Below are 23,616 nucleotides of genomic sequence, written 5' to 3' on the forward strand. Positions count from 1 at the left end.
AACAAAAACAGGGAAGGGGGCACCTGGGTGGCTCAGTCGGTTAAGTGTCCTATTCTTGATTTTAGCTCAGGTCATGATCTCATAGTTTGTGAGTTCAAGCCCCACATTGGGCTCTGCACTGAGAGTGCAGAGACTCCTTGGGACTACATACACATGATTACTGGAGGCTTCAGGGACATGTCAGTGTTAGAACCATTATACATATTTTTGTTGAGGCCTGGAAGAATGTGTTTAAAATGACATCTCTGTGACATTTGGCTGGCTCAGCTGGCGGAGCGTGGTACTCTTGATCTCAGGGCTGAGTTTGAGCCCCATGTTGGGTGTAGAGGTTATGAAAAATAAAATCTTTAAAAGAATTAAAAAAATAATCTATTTAGCATCTTCAGGTTTGCAGATGAATAATGTACATATGTAGAGAAAAACTAGTGTATTTATAGAAGAATGGGTTACACAATACCAGGCACATGTCAGAAAATGTGACCTGGGATGATTCAAATTAATTTTCTGAAGGCATTGGCTCTCTTTATTCATGGACCCAAAAAGTTCAAACTAATTTTGACAAAATGAGCTGACCACACTGATCCCTGAGAGAAACACCTGGAATACTGTTTGCATACCTGTTTCCTAAACCCCAAGAGAGAAATAGCAGACCTGGGGTGGGAGTGGAGGGCCGTCGACACTTCCAGTTGTTTTCAGAATCAGGACTAAACTGTTAGCTTTGTGCTAGAAGTCTTTAGTTTTGTGACTTTTTTCAGTCTAATGTCAGCGTCTCATTTGGTTTTATTTTCCGTATGTCATGCAACCATTGGAGCCCATTCTAGCCAATATCCTGTGCCTGACCACTCTGTCTTCACATGAGTGCTTCAAAACTGGCTCTTGTGCCTGAAATGCCTATCCTCTGCCTCGCTACTTAGCCATTGTCAGGATCTCTCTCTAATTCCTGCCTTATCCGGCAACTTTTCTGGAACATTTTGTCCATGCCCGTCTACTTCCTCTGAATACTTAGAATGGTGTATGTTGTTAGCATAATTTCTTGAGCACGTAATCATCCCCTGCCTTGTGAGGTCTCGTGGAGTATTGTCTTACTATTCATATCTACCTGTGTGTACTTCCCCTGCCGAAAGCGAGACTCTTGAGAGCTGAATTCTGTTTTCTACGAACCCAGTGTTTGCTCTGACCCAGATCCAGTGCCGGCTACTGAGGACGGAAAACTATTTTTCTTTTCCAAATATGTTTTTGTACTTAGGGTAAGTTTTGGATAAATTAAAGAGAGGTACAAGCCACAAATGTGAAAGTGTATTTGTGAATGTGTGTGTATTGGCAGCATAAAGAGTTACGAATGAAAAAAGGATGTTTGTGATTTGATGTCAAGGGAGGGTAACAGTGCATTTCCTCTGATACTTTGTGCTGCTTTCCGAGTCCACGTCTTTTGGATATCGTTAAATGAACTCACTAAAGCAATCTACAGGTTATCTATCTCATTTTTTTTTTTTTTTTTTAATTTTTTTTTCAACGTTTTTTATTTATTTTTGGGACAGAGAGAGACAGAGCATGAACGGGGGAGGGGCAGAGAGAGAGGGAGACACAGAATCGGAAACAGGCTCCAGGCTCCGAGCCATCAGCCCAGAGCCTGACGCGGGGCTCGAACTCACGGACCGCGAGATCGTGACCTGGCTGAAGTCGGACGCTTAACCGACTGCGCCACCCAGGCGCCCCTTATCTATCTCATTTTAATGTTAGTTATTATTCTCTATTCCTAAACACATGCATTTTCCCCGCAGGGGTTAGATCCCAGGAATATAATATTAAATGTCAGTAACCCTGGAAGCTTTTTTACACTATCCAACAACAGTAAATAAATAATTTAATTTTCCAGAAGTGATGGAGCAGCCAACACCCGCAGCCCCCCCCCCCCCCCCCGCCCCCGCCCCGGCTGGCATCACACCCAACCAAATGGACTGATATAGCATCCACAGCGTTCCGCTGCTCTGCCAGTCTTTGGTGGAAAGAGTGTTAATCAGTCGTGAAAGGTCTCAAGTCTTGGCAACAGAAAACGAAGTAGAAGGAAGAGGCCTAAATAATATACACTCCTCTGTAAGCAGCCCTGGAGATTCTTCAGCTGTTTGTATACAACTTTAAGGAAAGCACACGAATATGTTACTCTTTTGTTGACTGCTCTGAGATACCTGACAAATTAATACATACTTTTAAGATTATTAATGCCGAGTAGAAAAAAAAAAACCTTGCTATAAAATGTCCTATAACAGTGGGTTTTTTTTGTAAATGTTAAGGAATTTCTTAAATCATCTCAAGTTAACTTTAATTGTGCTCGGTGAATGTTTATGGATGCTTTTGGCAGAGGTGTTTTGTTTTTTTCCCATTCTCCCCCCCACCCCTTATCTCCACAGTATTTGCTTTTTTAGGCAGTTTAGAAAACAAAGGGCAGAGGAATGGTTAATGTGATTTAGGTTGTCTGAATCAGGACAAAGGTTGGGTTTAAGAGGAGTCAAAATGATGAGCAAAATGGCTTTGGGAACGCTGTTAAACACTCTCAGCCTGTATATTCTTATCTGTAAAATGGGTTGCTTGGAGAATTAAGAAAACATACGAAGCTCATTTAGAGCACATATTTTTTAATTCTATTGTCTTCTTCTGTCTTCAGATGCAGTCAGTGATCATTTTTGATTCTGTAGCCTAAATGCTGGAATCATCCAAAAAAGAGAATTCTGATTTTTTTAAAAAAATTATTCATTTAAAAATACCATGCCCTAGTAGCATCTAAAGACTCATTTTCGTTTTTGAGTGCTGAGTGATAATCTAATCTTCAAGACTGTGATTGACTAATTGCTAATGTTAAGTGGCTTCATCAGTGTGATATTCAGAGGATGTCATGGTTTATAAAGAAGGGTCTCAGAGGTGTCATGGTAATATGTAGGTTGTAACAGTTTCTGGTTTGTCTGTGTTTTTGAGGGTAACATGGGCTTGAGTCCGTGAATTACTATTACATCAGTTTTTGCATTTCACATGCCTCATCATGTTTGAATGCTGTATTCTTCTGAATTTAAGAAATATTTAAAACACCAGAAGTATTGTAAATATGGGAAAGGGTGGTCCTAGAAATCTCAGAAACCATCTTCCCTCTTTCCTTCCATCACCATCAAACTTAACTCTAACTCCTGTGTATTCTAGTGGTTGGCGTTTGGCTCCAAGGTGGCAGTGTGTTTACTTCTAAGTAAGAACTTAGAAGCTGATCCCGTGGCCCTCAGTTTCTTTCTTCTTAGGAATGACAGGTAAATCAACTGCCACTTCTGCTAAGGAGCAGTAGACATTATCATGAGGTATCTCAGGTTGCAAAGTCTCTGCTTTCATTGAATAGTCGTACAGTGCTACCTGATTTTCATGGCTTGTGCACTGTGTTCACCCCTTGGGAACACTAGAAATTTGGTAATTTTCTATTTGAGTTCTAGGAGATTGAAAGCTGTACGACTTTTCAAAAACTTTCTGACACATCAGTGCTAATTTGAGTAGAACTCAGTTAGCTCTCACAGTTGATGAAAGCAGGGAAAACCAGTGAGTGATGACAGTCTTTTAGTCTAATATCTGATTGCTTGTCCAAGTGTCATTGGTGAAAGGCATATCTCTCTGTTCCTTTTCTGAGTTCAAGCCAGATGTGCTCCTGTACTTAGCATGGTAAGAAATCTCAGCAGAAGATCATTCCATGGATTTAAGGAATTGAATACTTCTGCATTCAGATCGCTTTCCCCTCTTGCCCTTTGTAAAGTTCACTGTGCATAATCTTCGAGACAGCAGAACTGAAAAACAGACAATAAAATGTAGGCTCTAAATTATCATAAACCCATGCAGACTAATTCCCAGGGCTTCTTAAATAAGAACTGGTTCCATATGAAGAGGAAATAGGCGTATTATCGGATGGTTCTGTTTGAACAAGTTATTTCTCCTTTGTTTTCCAAAAAGCGTAAAATTCCAGTTTTTAAATTCCTCATTATATTTCAGACATTTTTTTTTTTTCCGGAAAGCTTCTTTTCAAAGTCTCCTATTACTTCTTACAGAAAACTTGGTTTAACCAAGCACAAAATAGTTTAGAGATTTGCTGGTCGTTTTACAATCAAGAGGAGAGCTCTAAAAGAATGGGCCACAGACCGGTTGTATTTGAGTGTGGGGCAGAGATCAGGGCAAGGCCCGCTCAGGTCCCTGTGCACAGGGGTAGGCCTGCTGTGATCCCTCAGAGAACAAAGTGCAGTTGGGGACAGCCTGGGGGCAGGGGATCCTGAAGGAGGCCAGGGAAGACTTCAGCTGCTCAAGAAAAATACAACCAGTTTTATTCTTCATCGTACCTTGGTCATTTGAGCTAGTGGAAAAAAAAATCAATTGAAAGGATTCCTGGGTGTCTTTCCGTCTCCACTGTAGATAATGTGAATGTACACATGGGTAAGTTCTAGTCCCTTCCTGCAAGCCCTTCATTTCCCCTTCTCACTATGTAAAATGCTTCATGAAAATATCTCAGGTGAAATTTACTATTTTGGTTCAAATTCTTTTCAAGTTTTTAGTATCTCCTCAGTTTTTATTTTTTATTTTTTTTGTTTAAAGATAGACTTTTTGAGGGGAACCTAGGTGCTCAGTTGGTTCAGCCTCTGACTTTGGCTCATGTCATGATCTCACAGTTCATGAGTTCGAGGCCTGCATTGGTGGGCGGATGAGCTCGAGCCCTGCTTCAGGGGAGCTGTGCTTCTCTCTTTCTCTGCCCCACTGTGTCTCTCTCTACCCCTCACTCACTTATGCCCTCTCTCTCTCTCTCTCAAAAAAAAAAAAGTTTTAGATAATGCCAAAGGCATTACAATAAGTAAAGATAAGTAAAGTAAAAGTAAAGATAAATAAATTACAATAAGTAAAGAGCAGTAAATTAACCTGTTGTCACTGCAAAGCACTTTTCACAACACACTTGCCAAGGATAAATTTCAAAATGTAGCAAAGAAAGCCACCATTCTTGTACAAATATATGGTGGGCATACATCAAAGATTTATTTAACTCATTAATAAAGAAACCTGAAGGATGTTAGAAGTGGCTCAAAAAATAAGAATATGAGAGAGTGTTATATATGGTCAGTGAAGGAACGAAAAATAAGTTAAATACAAAATTGCTTAATGTTGCACAAGGCAATAAATCTATAACAGAGCCATTATTTTTATTAGATAGAAACCGTTAACATTTCTACTGGAGAAACATTATTTATTTTAATCTTCTGTAATTAACACCTGTCTTTATAGACCTAGGGTTTTATTTAATAATCGATAATAAATTTTTAAAAAAACGTTTCTGTAGAAAATCATTGATTTGGAAGTCAGTTTATTAGCCAGTTCTTTAGTGTGACAGGGCAGCCATTATTCTTTTACCTTACTTTCACATTTTGGATAATGTTTATTCCTAATCCCTATATATAATCCATAATGTTCAGTAATATACAATAAAGTGTTTGGTAACACACTTTTCAGGTACAGAATGTTCCAGGAAGGTGTACAGTGGAAGGACAAGCCTACCTTCTTTCTTGAAAACTGGACCCCAGTGAAGGAGAAACTTGCCCGACTCCTTGTCCCGCAGCCCTCCCTGACTCCACCACGCCATGTGCCCTAAACTTGTGCTCTCCGTGACTCTTTGTTTGCTCGAGATTAATGCAATGGTTTTCCACCCGTGCTGCACAGGTCACTAGTTTGAACTGAGGGACTCCTTTGAGTAAAGAGGTAAGACGGGGACGATGAGCACATAGATGGAAACCGTTTCTTCACCCATGCTTTTGATTGAGAAACTGATATTATATTCACATTTACCTTTGATGGAAATAGGTTCCTTTATATCAGAAGCTATTTTTAGAAATCCTTAGGCTTAGAAATTAAAGGCCAGGGATGCCTGGGTGGCTCAGTTGGTTAAGCATCTGACTTCAGCTCAGGTCATGATCTCACGGTTCATGAGTTTGAGCCCGCGTCGGGCTCTGTGCTGACAGCTCAGAGCCTAGAGCCTGCTTTGGATTCTGTGTCTCCCTCTCTCTCTGCCCCTCCCCTGCTCACACTCTGTCTCTGTCTCTTTCAAAAATAAATAAACATTAAAAAAAATTTTTAAAGAAATTAAAGGCCATATAAAACTGCAACTAGTTCTCTAAAAAAAAGTGCCAATTAAAGAAATAGTGAAGTGTTTGGATAACAAGGCAAAAAGAAATTAAACAAAAATCAGATATTTTCTAAATTTTGGTTAAGCTAGGATAGTGTGTAATAACCTGCTAGTTTTTTTAGACCAATAGGAATCCCCTTCTAAAAAGGACTTTGAACCCTTGCCTTGAGAATAACTTATGAGCAGAATCAGATCATTTGTACTTCACAGATCATTTGCACATTTACCGATTGGAGATCAGCTGCCTTATTTTGCTGATTTTGTTTGACTCAGTGGTATCTATCTCTTCATTCTGCAATGTCTTTCCATTGAGTATTGTTATTATAGGCTGTGAGTAAAGAATACATTATAAAAATAAGACACTTTAACCCAAGAGTAAAAAAAAAAAAGTTTATACAAATCTGTATTGCTGTTACACTAACTCCTATATTTTCTAAGTAGTACTGGGAATTTCTCGGCCAATTGAAAATTCACACTCATAAGCACTTCAAAAATATACTTTCAAGGAAGCAAGCATTTTCTCTCCTGTGTAGCCAGCTGTAACTGAGTGTAGAAATGCGTTGCTAAATGTTCCTGTATTCTGGTGTGGTTGCCATATCCTTGGGTTTGTCTTCTATGCTACTTGACCTTACACTCAACAAAGCATATAATAGTTGACTGAGTGGCAGTTATGATGAAGGCTTTGCTGTCTAGACGACATCTCACAAGTTGGGAATACTATTTTAAAAATTCACAGTAGAAGCAAAAAACAAACAGAGCAAATTTCAGTAGCAGAGGACTTGTATCAATATCTGTGTAACTTTCCTAGAAAGGCTTTCTTTTTATAGGTTAACCTTCAAATGTGTTTAGTATACATAGGCAAAGTTGCCAATATTAGAATGCTCATCATGATGTTGGTATTAATGCATTATTTATCAATTTATTGCTAATTTATTTTATACTCAGGGACCATTTTGCTTAGCATACGTAAGGCACAAATCCATATTGAAGAGATACAGTTCAAATAAAAGCAGTTTGGCTCGACATGTTTCAGATATGAGAATAAAATCAGTTTGTGCAAGTTCTTACGCTACAGAGCAGAAAGTACTTTGTATAGTAACAGTGTTTCAGAGCCAGAAGAGCTCAAAACAAATAGTTGTGGTCAAAATAGAGTTATAAAGGAGGTAGTTGCTGATGTAGGTCTTCAATGATAGGTACTGAAATTTCTGGTGATAGCACAGAGAGAAAATGCTTAAGTCAAAAGCACAAGATGATGAGGACTAAGTGGAGTAATGTAGTGTGGGTACATAATGCCTGTAGGTGACAAGTGGATGATTGGGAGAAATAGACTCTGTACCTGCCACCAGTGACGCCGAGTCCTCCGCTGAGTTTTTTGTTTTGTTCTTTTTAATTCACACTTGATGCAGGAAGCACCACAATGCCAGTGAAGGCTTTTGAATATTTATATAAACAGCTTTAGAATATTTTATGTGAACTATTTTAGAATATTTTTCTGTTATTCTATGGACTTCATTGAAATAGTGTGAAACTAGAGTTTGAGAGCCTAATTAGGATGAATTAATAACACAGTAGAGAGGTAATGGTGTTGAAAGGGTCTGGCTCGGAATGATAGATGTGGGCAAAGTGTGCCTTGACCTTTCTTATTAACTGTGTTATTGGAGCACTGTACATCGTGCAAAACCCCTGGTTTAGGTTTCCTTGATATACGGAGCCCTCATTTGTCTGAGTTGACCCATTTAAAGCTGTCATCTGGAGGAGAAAGTCAGTCTGCTGCATTGCCAGTGCGTTTGTTGTTGTACAGGTATACCAGATGTCCAGATCTGAGGGCACATGCAGAGCACAGAGATTGTACAGTACAACTCTGTCTCTTATAGTAATCCAGGAATATTGTGTCATCAGTGTAAAGTTCTCTAAAAAATTAAAATATTTTTTAACTGTGCCAGGGGCTGGACAGGTGAAAGCTAGCTTCAGAAGGCAGTTAACATCTCCTTTTCCCCAGCATATCTGGGAAAACAGAAAAAGCATGGAGTTGGGGGCAGGGGGCACTTCATTTCGAGTATACTGATATTGTGACAGAGTATGGTTCCCTGGTCTCAGAAATATCATTACGATAATGCATTTCACATTATCATTGTGCATCGTTCCGTGATCTTAAAAAGGGACAGCCTGAGAGTCCCCTGATACCCTGGGTTTGTAGATGAAAAAATTTGACAAAAATCCTAAAATGATTACATTATGTAATGACTCATTCAACTTCAATGAACATCCAGAAGTTCTAGAACCTGGTCTGCTGTCCTAATAATCAAACATATCCTCTTGTTATTGTTTTTGGTCATACATTCTGTAAAGACATTGAAAAGGGATGAGTAAATTTTAGAGTATTAATGCTCATCGCTTTTTTTTGTTTTTGTTTTTTAGCCAGTTCTTTGTATGACCTGTTTTCCAGACCACTGCAATCCTGGCCAGTGTAAAATATAGTAGGGCTATTGTTTTCCTTGGCATGGATATTTTATTTCTAATACTTACTGATAATAATCCATTCTGAGGTCAAAGTAGTGTTGTTGTGTGTCTCACTTCCCATTTGAACATAGCTCACAATGAATTAGGGTCAGGAATAACTTCATGGCTTTTCCAACTCAGCAAAAACATTTATGTCCCTCCTCCTACTGGTTTAATTAACTTTTGAACTTCAATTAAGATATTTATACTTATATTTACCCAACTTGATCTTGTCATATTTTGCTTCTCTTTGTGTGTGTGTGTGTGTGTGTGTGTGTGTGTTTACCTTCAAGTACTGTCTTAGGCATGCAATGTTTTGTTACTCCTCTAAACTTTATACCCCTTGAATATTTAAAAAAAATTTTTTTAATGTTTATTTTTGAGAGAGAGAGAGAGAGAGAGAGAGAGTGTGAGTGGGGGAGGGGCAGAGAGAAGGGACACACAGAGCTATCAGCACAGAGCTGGATGCAGGGCTCGAACTCACGAACCATGAGATCATGATCTGATCTGAAGTCAGAAGCTTAACCGACTGAGCCACCCAGGCGCCCCACCTGTTGAATATTTGATAGCAGTAGCTTATTTGCCTTCATCAAACATAGATGAATTTTCGACCTGTAGAAGCTTCAGGAAAAGCTCCCCAGCAGAGTTGACACCAATATATTCATGGATACATTTTGAGTATGGCTCTGCAACCCTCTTTTCTCTTCCTGTTTCTCTTATTTTTGTACTGAGATTAATATTTTAAAATCCCCTTATTTATATGTGGAAGATTCTATATGCTTTTGACCATTTCAGCCACTCTTTCTAACCTTCCAAGATTTATTATTTCTTTCTTAAAGTTTGGTGACCAGAATTACAAATAATATCCCATTAGAACACCATTTTTACTACAGGGCAATAAAGCTTCCCATTCCCTTCCCTTGGTCTGGCTTTATGGTGAGAGCTCAGTGATAATAATCTATAGGAATAATCTACAACAACTCCTAGATCTCTCCTCAGTTGTAACCAACCCACTATTCTAGAAATACAAGTCTGGCCACTCTGCTGCCCCTTAGAAAATAACCATAAATTGATCATGTTAAAACTGACTTTCCACTTCTTGGTATCTAGTTTACTGCAAAATTTTCTCACTAGCCTAGATTTTCACTGTGTAGAAATGCTAAGGGTTATCTACAAACATAAAAGTTGTACGTTTTGTCCATTTCTTTATTAACATAAATGTCCAGTCAAATCTCTGGAGGATTCTTTTGTTAACATATTTTCATCAATAAAACACACAATAAACTACTGTTTTATCCATAGCAAAATATTTATAATAATCATATCGTAGTTTGAATATAATTTTTGTGAAATTTTGCTGTGTTTTTTTTTCCTTCAAATTGGAAAACATTCAGATAAAAGACTCTTCCTGAGCCTTATGTTTATTTTCCTAATCAAAGAGCTTTATTATATTCATCAAACATCATGGTGAGGGTCATTTTGCATGTTTCTAATTAATATTTGATGTATATATTTGGTGTTCAATGATTCTACTCTTTATGACAGAATCTACCAGTTTTTATCTGTGAAATTGAGAACCATTAATCATAACTTGTAGTCATTTGTAGAGACAGTTCAAACAGACTTATCAGATGCCTGATTGCTGTAGTTCAAGGCACTGGGTTCCATGCCTTGTGATAAACTTTTGCATAAAGGAATGAAAGTGTTCAGATACTTATCATATTATCTTACTCTTGGGGTATTAAAAGAGGAAATAGACTGATAGGAACATGGGGAAGGCATCTGATATTTTCAACCTCTGAAGGAGAAGCTTATAGCTTCATATTTGGTTTTCTTCCTTGACACATGTGAGCATTTGTTTAAAATTTTTTTTTATCATTTTATGGCAAAAAAATAAATCTACTCTAAGATGCAGATTTTGATAGTTCCATGGGGACAATTAGGATGCTTAGCGTGTACTCTTTTTTTTTTTTTTTAATTTAAACGTAAGGTATGTATAGGTTCACTGTCATGTGTAAGAAATAATATGTACAGATTACATATTTAATCCTGTTTCTGTCCGTGGTGACATCTTGCAAAAGTGTAGTACAGTATCAGAACCAGATTATTGACATTGGTACAGGAAGGATATAAAATCATTCCATGAGAACAAGGATCCCTCATGTGACCCTTGTATAGCCACCTCTACTTCCCTTCCCGCTGGATCTCTTCACCCAGCAACTGCTAACCTCTCGGATCCCTAGGCCAGAGGTAGGCTCCTCCCAGAGTCTGTTGTGTTTGGAGCTGCCCCTCTTCTCTGTGACTGCTAGTTACCTGCCAAGACTTGTCCACTTCTGCCTTCTGTGGACGTCACGTTCACCCTCAGGTACCTTCTGAATTCCTCCGTCACCACCGGAGACATAATTGGGTCTTCTTGGTGCCAAAGCTGTTTAGGTTTCACAGTAAAATGGCAGAAAAGCTCGTTGCTCCCATAAGCGCCCCCTGCCCCCAATACTTGGTCTTCTAATTGACATATGTAGTCAGCGAGGCTCAGCTGGATGGAAGTTGCTCTTGTAGGTCCCCTTTATTGCCCCAGTCTCCTATCGTGATCCAGTTTAAACTCAGTTGGGAACACTCTGTCTCCTCTAGAACTTACTCCCGTGTTTAGGTACAGTCGCAGTTGTTTGCCTTATACTTTATTCTTATCTCGTAGTGTCCAGTATCGAACCCAATGCCAGCCACAGAGTAGCCCATCAGTGGCAAGAAATAAAATAATGTACATGATAGTGAGGATTCCATTCAGAAATGAAAGCCGAACTGGGTTTTCTAAGGATATTTTACTGACTGGTCTTGTTAACCGTGGAAGAGAAGATTACTTCCGTATGATAGAAGTGTTATATCACATTTGGTAGAGGTTACACAAATCTATACAAGTGATAAAACCTGTATCTTCCTCGCATCCTCTCCCAAACACCAAAACAGTGTATATAAATTTAGTTAAATCAGAATAAAGTCTATAGTTAATAATATTGTTCCAGTGTCAGTTTCTTTTGGCTTTGGTGATTGTACTAGGATTATGTGAGAGGTTATCATTGGAGGAAGCAGGGAAAGAGTACACGGGAACTCTAAAAGAAGTTTTTTTTTCTTTTAGAAGAACGCATGTGAGTTCTTCAATGATTCTACTCTTTATGACAGAATCTATCAGTTTTTATCTATGAAACTGAGAACCATTAATCATAAGTTGTAGTCATTTGTAGAGACAGTTCAAACAGACTTATCTTTTTTTAGCAACGCATGTGAGTCTAAAATTATTTCCAAAATTTGAAAAAGGCAAAAAATGGCCAACTTTTAGACTGCCATGTCATTTAAAGTTCCTGACTTTCTCATTCTGCATGTGTACACACATATATATCTCTGATAGCTCTATGTATATGCGTATTTGACATCATCGGGTTTTATGGCTAGAAAGCCTAAATGTATTTACATTGCTTGGAGATTCTTGTTGGATATAAAATTGAAGATAGAGTCCAAAGCTATACATGAAAGCATCGTAATGCGTAAGTGTTTATGTGAAACAGAAATAGATAATTTCTGTGTAGAAAAAGAATGACAGTAGAATACTATGCTCAAAACTATATAAATACAATGACTGGAACCCAAAGTCTGATTTTATGTTGGCTTATTAAAGTAACAAGATATTACTGAGTTAATTACTTCGAAAACCACACTATGTGTATTGTATGCTCGCTTCATTGGTTTAATCTTTTGATAAGATTTATAAAGTGTTTTAGATTTTTATTCACATAATACTTGTATATTTATATAATTCCACAAATATCTTCTTCATACAAGAATGGTTACATATGGAAATTAACACATAGTTTCAAATACTTGGTTTATTCTTATGTCCGCTTTCCATTAGAGTAAAGTTTACCTTGACTCTTTATTTCTTTACAGGATGCTGCCGTGCTGTCAGTCTTTCCCCTAGATAGTAACATGGGATATTTCTCAAGACAAGTTGAGTGAAATAGACTTGAATAACACCATTTTCTTCTCAGAGTAGCCTAGTAGCCAGTAAGGCTTATTTTCATTGGTTTGTTTTGATACTGACTCAGAAGTCCAGATTCAAAACAAGCTCTCCATTTTCTTCCCCCCAGAATCTCTGGTGGTGTATTGCTTATTAGCTTTGTCTCATTGATTTAAAACAAAATCCATAAAATTAGTGCAAAGCTGCACCTGTCACACGTAAATGTGCTGGGGAGGCCAACAAAACGAAGCTTGCTCTGGATCACATTTTGCAGTTACACACCTTTGAATCACAGGACTTGTTTATCTCCAGTGTGCCCTCTCTTTTCCATCCTCCCTCCGTCTCCATACTGGAGGAAAATGTGTCCAGAACTTGAAGTGGTGGTCATTCATCTCTTTGATGTTTTAAATTATTCAGTTCAGAAAGCAAATAAAATTTTCATATGCACAGGGGATTATAGTGAAATCTCCAGAAACAGTCGTCACATTCCGCAAGAAATGGATCATCTTTCATTATAAAAGAAAGCATTAAAGATGCAAACCGCAGTATAGATTTTCTCTAAATCAGGAGCTATAACCAGCTATTTGTCTCAGGACCTAACTAAAAACAACCTATGCTTGTATATGCACGACACTAATACAACGAACATATTTGTTCAGCTAAGTCAATTCTGTTAATTTGGTGAAAAGAATCTGTTAAGTGAATCATTTAGCATCCTATAAACAAAACAAAGGGTGATAATTGTACAAATTATTCTTTTCAATTTATTGAGTTGGCAATGTGTGAACAAAGACTTCCCGTGTCTGTACTTTGGGTTAAGTAATTAGGTTCTCACAGGATGAGATTTTAATTTGGGAAGATCCTTCTTCACGTAGTATATAAAGTCAATTGAAGGAGGAGACTGGAAGCAGGGAGAATATTCCTGCAGGGATATTCAGGGGAGGATGAGGGTTTGAAAAACGACAGTGGCCAATGAGTGGAAAAGCCCTAACTGGAGAGACAGGACCACCAGGATATTTTGGATGTGAGTAAAGAAGGGGGCAAGTTATGGACGGGACAGAAGATTCTGGGGCTGGAGGATCAGCAGGATGGCAGTGTCCGCAAACAGTATGGGGAAAAAGAGGAAATGGGACAAGTTCTGGTGGTGAAAAGGCAAAGACTTTTCAATTTGGAACATCTTCCAGCTATCCAAGTAAAGATGTCACACAGACAGCTGGAAATTCTGGCCTAGATTTCAAAATCCAGTTTAGGACTGGTGTGATAGATAAGGAAATCAGTCTCTAACGTTTGGATTCGAATGAGAGCTCCTAGAAGAGAGAGAAATTGAGAGGAAGAAGTCAGAGACATTGGAGAATAGAAGTGATTCCTGTCCCAGAATCAAAATGAGATCAACCGTCTTGCAGAGAAGAAGGTACTCTAAGGATACCTGGTGCTCCAAAGCAGTTGCAGAGGGCCAGAACTAAGAAGCCTTGGATTTCATTGTAGCAACATGGGAAACTATGTGTCTATAGGAAAATAAGGAAAGAATGGGTAATGAGAGGTAAACCCTTGGAAAGCTGGCTTTCAAGTTGCCTGTTCAAGAAGTTTGGGAGGTGAATAAAGAAGGATATAGTATTATAGTTATAGAAGTGAATAGGATTTTAAAAAGTTTTTTTTTCTTCCATGATTTATTTTTCCCTTTTAAATCAGCATGTGGTTTGTCTCATTTAAAGTTGTGGGGTGCTTGGCTGGCTCAGTCGGTTGAGCGTCCGACTCGATTTCAGCTCAGGTCATGATCCCAGGGTTGTGTGATTGAGCCCCACATCAGGCTTTGTGCTGAGTGTGAAGCCTGCTCAGGATTCTCCCTCCCTCCCTCCCCCTTCCCCCACTTTCTCTCAAGGAAAAAAAAAAAGTTGAGGCAGAGACAATTTTTAGGAAAGAATTAGAACACAAGGGCACTTATGGAAACATGGCTAATGTAAAATAGAGAAGATAGAGAAGAAAAAAATAGTCCAAGTAGGACTTGCCCCTCAATGTATCATAGAAGGAAAGTCAGTTGAGCAATGGACTCTCGGAAGTTCTACACTCTGTTTATCCGTTTAATGATGGGTATTTGCGATGTTTCTAGAAGGGGGTGGTTATGAATAAAGCTGCCATTAAAAACTTACATTCAGATTTTCATGTGAAGATAGATTTTCATTTTTCTTGAGTAGTGGGATTGCTGGGTATGTTTAAGAAGCTGCCAAATGGTTTTCCTAACTGGCTGTGTACCATTTTAAGTTTTACCAGCAATGAATTAGAGTTTGCCTGCACAGCATTTTCGTTAGCACTTGGTACTTTCAGAGCTTTGTTTTCTCCTGTTGCTCCTTCCAAGTTTCATATTCACATTGGTTTCCTTTGCCCCCTAAAATCCAAAGGGATGATGCAGACTCGCCTGTGTTTTTGTTGCACGTGCAGGAGATTTGGACCACAGCTAAGGAAATCTAAGCTTCAGAAACCTCATTCCTTTAGGAGTTGCAGGCAAACCCACCTGACCTTTGTCCCAGAAGAGGTGTTATCTGTATTGTATGGGCTGCACACAAACCTGCCCTCTTCTCCAGAAAGAAGGATAGATCCGCCTCCCCACCTGCTTGCTGTCCAACCCCCTTAAGGACAGTCCAGCACAAAAGCTCTTCACAGGTCGCACAGAAACATGTGCATTCCGTGAGGAATGTCTGTCTGTCTGTCTGTCTGTCTCCCAGCAGTGGGAAGATTTTGAATCGTCTTCTTTTAACTTCTTTTTAAAGGTTTTATATTCCTTCTCAAGTCGTGTTTGTTAGGTTATATTTTTCCAGTGTAGTGACCATTTCATTTTAATTTAATGAAATTAAATTAAATTAGACAGTCCAGCAAAAAAGCTCTTCACAGGTCGCACAGAAACATGTGCATTCCGTGAGGAATGTCTGTCTGAATGTCTGTCTGTCTGTCTCCCAGCAGTGGGAAGATTTTGAATCGTCTTCTTTTAACTTCTTTTTAAAGGTTTTATATTCCTTCTCAAGTCGTGTTTGTTAGGTTATATTTTTCCAGTGTAGTGACCATTTCATTTTAATTTTAATGGCATAAGGCTTATTCCTAGTTTTTTGTTTGTTTGTCAATGGCATTATGGTTTTATTTTTAATCTCTGTCTGTAGTTAATGTCCTCTCTCCACTTCTGTTGTTGATAATTTTGTTTTGGTAGATCAGGGTCACCACAGATTTTCCAAGTTTACTTATTTTATAGAGAATTCTCTCTCTCTTTTTTTTAATGTTTATTTATTTTTGAGAGAGTGAGAAAGACAGAATGTGAGCAGGGGAGGGGCAGAGAGAGAGGGAGACACATAATCCAAAGCAGACTCCAGGCTCCAAACTGTGAGCACAGAGCCCGACACGGGGCTCAAACCCACGAGCTGTGAGATCATGACCTGAGCCAAAGTTGGATGCTTAACCGAGTGAGCCACGCAGGTGCCCCCAGAATTTTCTTTTGACCCTCAATCTTTTTTATTCCCACTCTTCTTTTTTTCTAGTATATTCTTTGAGTTTATTCTGGTCTTTTCCCCTAACTTCTGATGTTGTAAACTTAAGTCATTAATTTTTACTTTTTTTTTTCTTTTCTGCTATAGATAATCTTATAATTTTCCCCTCCAAATACTATTTTAGCTTCATGCCACAATTTGGTATCAAGTATGTTTTTATAACTAATTTGTTCTCAGTAGTATTTAACTACCATTATGTCTGTCTGTCTGTCTTTCTTTCTTCCTTCCTTCCTTCCTACCTTCCTTCCTTTTTCTTTCCTTCTTTCTTTCCTTCTTTCTTTCCTTCCTTCTTTCCTTCCTTCCTTCCTTCCTTTTCTTTCTTTCTTTCTCTTTCTTTCTTTCTTTCTTTCTTTCTTTCTCTTTCTTTCTTTCTCTTTCTTTCTTTCTTTCTCTTTCTTTCTCTTTTCTTTTCTTTTCTTTTCTTTTCTTTTCTTTTCTTTTCTTTCTACAGTGGTGTTTGTTCCTGTGTCATTGTTGTTCGAGTTCATTCAAGTTTACACAGCTAGGTGGTGGCACAATTAAGATTAAAATTGTCTTTATTTCAGAGCTTATATTTTTGTTTTGATTACTATTTAGTGTGACTTAGTAGCCCTGTATTCTGAGAATGCAGTCTGTTGGATACCAACTTTTAGACAGCTACCATGATTTGCTTCAAGGCCCCAAATGGGTTTTTACCACATATTTGTCAATCCACCCCTAACAAGTATATGTAGGGTTTTCAAAATCCATAGCATTAAATTTCAAAACTATTTTGTCAATATCATTCTGTGTTTAGTAACTTATCTGAGAGTATGTATAAGTAAAAGATTGATGCTTAAATCTCTTATCATGATGGTTTTATTAGCAAATTCTTATTAACTTTATTAGTAGGAATGGTTACTCAAAAGAATTTTTTTTGATAGAGAGAGGGAGAGAGTGTGAGCAAGAGCACATGAGGAGGGGAGAGGGAGGGGCAGAGGGAGAGAGAGAATCCCAAGCTGGCTCCATGCTTAGTGCAGAGCCCGACGTCGGGCCCAATCCCACGACCCAGGGATCATGACCTGAGCCAAAATCTGGAGTTGGATTCTGAACTGACCGAGCCACCCAGGCACCCCCAAAAGAATATTTTCTATATGCAGTTATTTACAATAGGAAATACAGAAGGTATTCCCTTTTAATTATTTCCTATGAAGGTAGTGAAAGAAGACAGGACTTTTTAGAGTAGGGGGGCATAACGTGCCATGTCTTCAGAGAAGATTCAGACTTAGTTAAACCATTTAGAGACAAAAAAAAAAGTGCAAGCTAAACCTAGTATAAATGAACCATTTCTTATATACCTATAATAAAGTAGACATGCTCATGATCTAATTTTGTTTGGCCAAGTTGAGAAACAATCTTGATTAACATTAGCTATGACCAGCCTATCTCTGTAAGTCAGTGTGATTTCTACAAAACACATTTTTTATCTCCTTTTATGCAGCCTGTTACTTTTAATTGCTAAGAGTAAATAGGCATCTCTGAAAGTAACAGTTATCCCAGTGAATGAGTATTTAATCTGTGGGTCTTTCTAAAATTCTGTCCTTAATTTAACTTGTTTTTGTTTCTTTATCATCTAAAATAAAACTAATAAATTTATCAGGTGATTGCTGTCCTCATAGATAAGATAATACTATCTGATCAACCACCTTAGACTGTTTTGATTGGAAATTTTCTTTAAATTATACATATTTTCATTACACATGGCCTTTACCCGTAGAATATGGCATTCAAAAAATAAAATAAAGGCAGGAAGTACACAGAGTAAGCGATTTTGGACAGTTTACATGATCACTGACACCCTGTGCCAAATATCTCCTTAATCTTCTTTTTTTTGGGTTATGGATAAATTTTAAAAAATCACATCAAAGTACTGTTAATTTGATTATCCTCATAAGATACAAAAAGTAAGAATAATCTTGAGTTATCTTCCAAGTTTTATGTCTACATAATTTTTACTTGAATTTTCTCTATCTACATTAGATAGATAGGAGAATGATTTGCATGCACTGAGAAAAAAGAATAGTTCAATTATTAGTGATTAGCCTATTTTAAAGTGTGCATTTTAAAATTGCATATCTTGATTTTGCAAAAACTCATATTTCTTTAGGACAATATTGTAGTGGAATCCTTTAAATTAGGGTACAGTTTTGCTGGAATGAACAAGTAGCTTTAAGTGTACTATGTGACCACAGTAAGATAGTTGTTAATAGCAAATTCCGTAAAGAATTCGGATTTGATGTATTACAAAATAGGAATTCTCTTAAATTTCTGACTTGGGAGGCTTTGACATGATCAATAAGATATTTTATACCATATAGGAATAAAGATTGAAAGCAGGAAGGTAACCAGAGAAACCATATAATATCCGAGGTGTGAAACAATTAAGAGGTCCTAACCCCTGGAGTAGATAGAGAAATCAAAAGTAAATGAATATTTAAGGAACTGTAACTAGTATCTGATAAAGAAAAACACAGGGGAAGGTAAAGATAATAGAGGCCAAGATTTTAAGGAAGACTAAGATACTGGAAAATTAGGAGAATTCTAGACTGATGTCAAGAAGAAAGACCTTCCTCTGCTATAGTCCTTCCTAGCTGGACTTATAATCAAATCAATTAAAAATCAATTTGAGGGGCGCCTGGGCGGCTCAGTCGGTTGAGCGTCCGGCTTCAGCTCAGGTCATGATCTCACGGTTTGTGAGTTCGAGCTCCGCATCAGGCTCTGTGCTGACAGCTCGGAGCCTGGAGCCTGCTTCGGATTCTGTATCTCCGTCTCTCTGCCCCTCCCCCACTCACGCTCTGTCTCTCTCTCTCAAAAATAAACAAACATTAAAAAAAAATCAATTTGAAAGTACATTTTAAAATAAAATTTAATAGGTGTATCTACGGGGAATCTAGACTTGAAATTCCAGACACAATGAGGCAACATGAAGCTTATGAGCCAAGGAGGGGTTTAGGGTCTGATGGTACAAAGGGGAGTATGTGTCTGTTCCTCACTCTCTTCTGGTACAGGCTTTTCTCCGATGTAAATGTAGGCAGTTGAGAGGGAGGCAGAGAGCTTTTACTGCATATGCTACGTTTTGATTACTTTGAACTCAGAATAATCTTTATGCCACAGTGGCCCATCTTGGGGCAGCCTGCCCTTGGCCTCCATAGTTCCTTCCTCTGAAACTTTCCTCAGGTTTTACACATTAATGGTTGAGCTGACACATTGTTCCCTCTTACTGAATCAGTCTTAGTCTGATAATAGGTCACTTCACTTAAACTCACTTTAGGTGGTGATGCAGATGTGTTTTCAAAGGTAGGCCTATAGTTCAAGAAATCAGGTATTAGGCAAGAGGCATTTCTATGGCAACAGAAGAAAAGCAATGGTTGTGGATTAGATCAAAATATAAGTCAATTTCTGAGTTCTGAGGATAGCCAGTAGAGAAGATTTTAAGAGGTCAAGCTTGAAGCACCTTTAGGTAGAGGGAGAACGGGTAGTGGCAGTCTGACAGCTTTTTCCTGGTTTGTAGTTCACATGTCTCTGGAGATCTTGCCCACGGAACAGTAGGCCTGCAGATTGCCTATACATGAGCAGTGGTGCTGATTTCTCTTACGGTAACGTCAAGTTGTTCGCAGTTAGCTTGCAGGCCTTCCGAACAAAGGGCAGTTTTAGTTCTCAACTGCATCCATCTCAGAAAGGTGGAAGAAAAAGTAAACAGTAGTTTGGAGAGTTGTAGTCATGTGCTAGAAGAAATCAAGATCTAGTCTAATTTGCAATAAACGGTATTAGAATCTAATATTTACTCTAGTATGTTACTGAAACATTTTTTTTCTCTTATGTAGTCATTCTTATTTTTGCCAAAGATAACCAAATTAACGTGTTGCAGAATAAGTTTAGTCTTAACAACTTGGCCTAATTATTTACATGAGCACAACAAGAATAGTAATTGGCCATATAGGTTCTTTTAAATGTGCTTTGCCGAAACTTTTAATGAGGAATTTCTAGATTTGCCTGCATTACCTATTCATTTGGGTGAATTCTAGTCTCTTCCAAATTATCTTGAGGTTCTTGCCCCTGCCAGGAAGTGACCTTTACTCACCTGTTAAGGCTGCAGGAAATTGTAAGCAAGGCATCGGGCCAACACTTCCAAGAGGCTCTATTCTCTCCATAAAGTCCACCTTAGTTCCTTAAAGCTATTTGGTCATGTCTGAGTCTGTGCGTGTCTCAAATGGAACAGTCCAGACAAAGCCTAGGTAACATAACCAATGTTTTCAATTTTATCCTGTTACAAGGAGAACGGATTCTTACTGAACTTATGCAAGGAACAAGAATACTCACTGAGTTTTTTAATTCTGGAGGGTTCAGGTGAGAAGAAATGATCCATGTTTCATTTATGCTTATAATGGCATAATTTATCAAATTGCTATAGGTCAGTTAACTTGAGAGAAAAGATTTTGAAAGATCTGCAAAAACAAAACATTTTTAAAAGTTGGCAATGGTTTAACAGAAAGTCCTAACAACTATTATAATTATCTTCCTCGGTTCATTCAGTGCCATGTTAATAATTTTTATTTTGCTAGACCAGCTGTTTCCACTAGTTTTGGAAATTCTTAACCCGGTTTGGTTTGATGATCTTAAGGTTAATCAGAAACCTGAACTCAGTACTACAGAGTTCTTTCTAGGGATCTCACTGATGAAGAAACACATTTGCAACAGCAGCAGCATAACAGTAACTGTGAATGACAAGGCTTAAAAATGGCCATGGTTAAAGATTTGATTAGAGTTCATTATGATGCAGTGGGCAAGGAAATTTGGGTATTTCTGTGACATACCACACCTCAAGATAATAACATACCAGGATATCAGATTTCTAGGGGGTTTTATACAAATTTAGAACACGTATTCTAATTATGATCTATGCAAATAATCTAACAAGGTTTAGGATTTACTTGACAATGCTTCCCATTTAACATCCCAAATAAGTCTAATTAGTTTCTCACAAAATCTCACAAAATTAGTTTCCAGGACCTCTCTGGAACATCTCAGGTAGATTATGGTCAAAAGATTTCATTTTAGAATTTGATTGGGGAAGTATGTCAAAAAATATCAAAAGGTTTGAACATTTAATTGATTAGGATCACAGATCATTATAAAACACTATTTAATTATCTGTTTAACCAAAGTGGCCATAAAATATTTCAAAGGCAAATACAGAAAGTTACACAGCTATGAATAAAATTCTGCCTTTTTTTTTTTTTTTTTTTTTTTTTGATATTAGGACTGAGTTTTGTTTTGTTTTGCTTTTAAGTAACCAAAAGACCTGTTAAACACAGGAAATTATTTTGGCAAAACAGAATCCTGGCTTTCTAGTCAGACAACTTTAAAGGTAAATAATTTACAATTTCTTATTTAAGAGCAAAACGGTAGTTCAAACCACTTTGTTCTTTTAGCAAGGAGAAAACAAAAGTTTTAATTTTGCACCAGTGTATTTTTTATAGTAAAACTCATTAAATTACTTAAATTTATTCTAATCTTAACCAGTATTGACCACATGCAAAATTCCTTTCTAAAGATTCCTTCTCCATAAACCTTTTATAACTCTGTTTACATTCACAGTTTGTCCTAAATTTTCCTTTTTTTAAATAGCCAATCTCACTTTAGTGAGGTAAGTAGGCCAGGCCCAAGGACCCAGAGGGGTCCCATGGGACCAGCAGGGAGCATCTTGGCTTCGTGCAGAATATAAATAAAATGTGAGCCAGGAGGAAGTGAAAACAGAGTTCACTGTGTAGTGTAGGGGATAGAGTATAGCAGATAGTGTCTGGGAGATTTGGAAAGGAGAGCAGAGTGAGTGTAGTCTGTCACTTGGGGTTAGGGGCTTATACTAAAAACGGGTCAAGGGTCTGTGTTCCTTCAGGAATTTAGGGTAGGGTCCAATCAAAGGCGAGTATCAGGTGAGTAACAGGTGTTATTTTATAAATCATTGAATGTAGGGGGTATTGACACCAGCATTGGCTGAGGTTTGTTTGAAGATATCACTATGGAACATGTTAGAGATCTGGTTCTTAGACGTCATCAGATTTTGGGGGCCTAGGATGAAATTCAGAGAACAGTTAAGTTTATTGTTTTCCACTTGGAACATAGCTGCTTTGTTTTTTTCAGATGCAAGGTGAAATATACAACATGAGTAAATGGAACCTAACAGAAAAACAGCAGAGATGGAGCCTTTCTAAAAATGGAGCCCCTTCAGCCCCTTATCTCTCCTCACCATGGGATTTTTATCCTCCTTATTCTTGCGGGACGTTGAGGGGTGAAGATCTCATTTTCTGTAGCTGCTTCAAGCCGAACGGGATTGTAGACCCTGTCTCTTGGGAGACATAAAAAGCTTGAACTATCTGATTAAATGAAGGGCTCCTAGGCTTCGGTTGTCTGACTCCGAGGTATCTTTGAGGTCTCATCACAAGAATAGGATGCTCTTCAGATAACTTGTCCAACAGAGTTGTATAAAACATGCAGCAACAGTAGCCCCCGTTACCATGGGGGAAGACGTAGCATGATTACTGTTGTTATTAGTAGAAGTTTTCTCCACTAAAGGCGATCCATTTCGCTAAGACAGCTAGAAATCCAGTTGTAGAGAGAACTAGAGAAGTCAAACACTGCCTTAATCTGGATCTGCAGGTCTGCTAAAACTTTGGGTACATTAGCTGAATTATCTGGGGTGTATATACAACACCAAGGCTCAATAATAGCAGAAGTTCCTCTATCTGAGACCCTCCTATTTTGTAATTCAAAGTTTGACAAGGAGAGCCCCTGCACAGTATATTAATGGCTTGTGTGCTATAGTTTGTTAGGGTCTTCATGTGCCAGATTGTGTATTCTATTCCCATTTGGAGAAAAAAAAAAAAAAAAAAAAAAGTTAACTGGTAATCAAATCAGTGAAAGGCTGATCATGTCCAGTGGTGAAGTAAGTGGGGATAATTTGCAGGCATAGGTATTTCTTTACACCATCTCCCTTGCATCCAGGGAAAGCCTAGCGTACCATGTCCTATCCATCCAGGGGGAAGCCATGGCCACAAATTGGTGCCATGTAGCCATTGAGTTCCGTTGGGTCCCTGCCATGTGATGCTAGGTGGTGTCAACCAATCAGCAAACCATTTGGTTGCTTGTAGAACAAGAGTATGAACACGAGCTTCTGGGGGGAGCCACCCTAATTTGTGGGTGGCATTAGGCCATGCATCATAGGTATGATTTCTTTGTTCCCAATACAAGAGGGCTTTTTTGGTTTAATTGGCCTACAATAGGAGTAAGCCACATATTTGAAAATAGCCATCATCAGTATATCTCATTAGGTTTATTCCCCAAACAGCTTTCTTATCTTCATTTTGGAGTTGGCATATTCAGTC

At 38.1% G+C, this 23,616-nt stretch overlaps 1 protein-coding gene across 1 annotated transcript in view; it reads left to right on the plus strand.

Moving 5' to 3' along the window:
• CNTNAP2 (contactin associated protein 2) overlaps nucleotides 1-23,616 on the plus strand; it is a 1,228,588-nt gene that overhangs the window by 61,060 nt on the left and 1,143,912 nt on the right. The gene's annotated exons all lie outside the window — the stretch shown is intronic.

This window comes from Panthera leo, chromosome A2 (assembly GCF_018350215.1).
Source record: "Panthera leo isolate Ple1 chromosome A2, P.leo_Ple1_pat1.1, whole genome shotgun sequence".
Lineage (NCBI taxonomy): Eukaryota > Metazoa > Chordata > Mammalia > Carnivora > Felidae > Panthera > Panthera leo.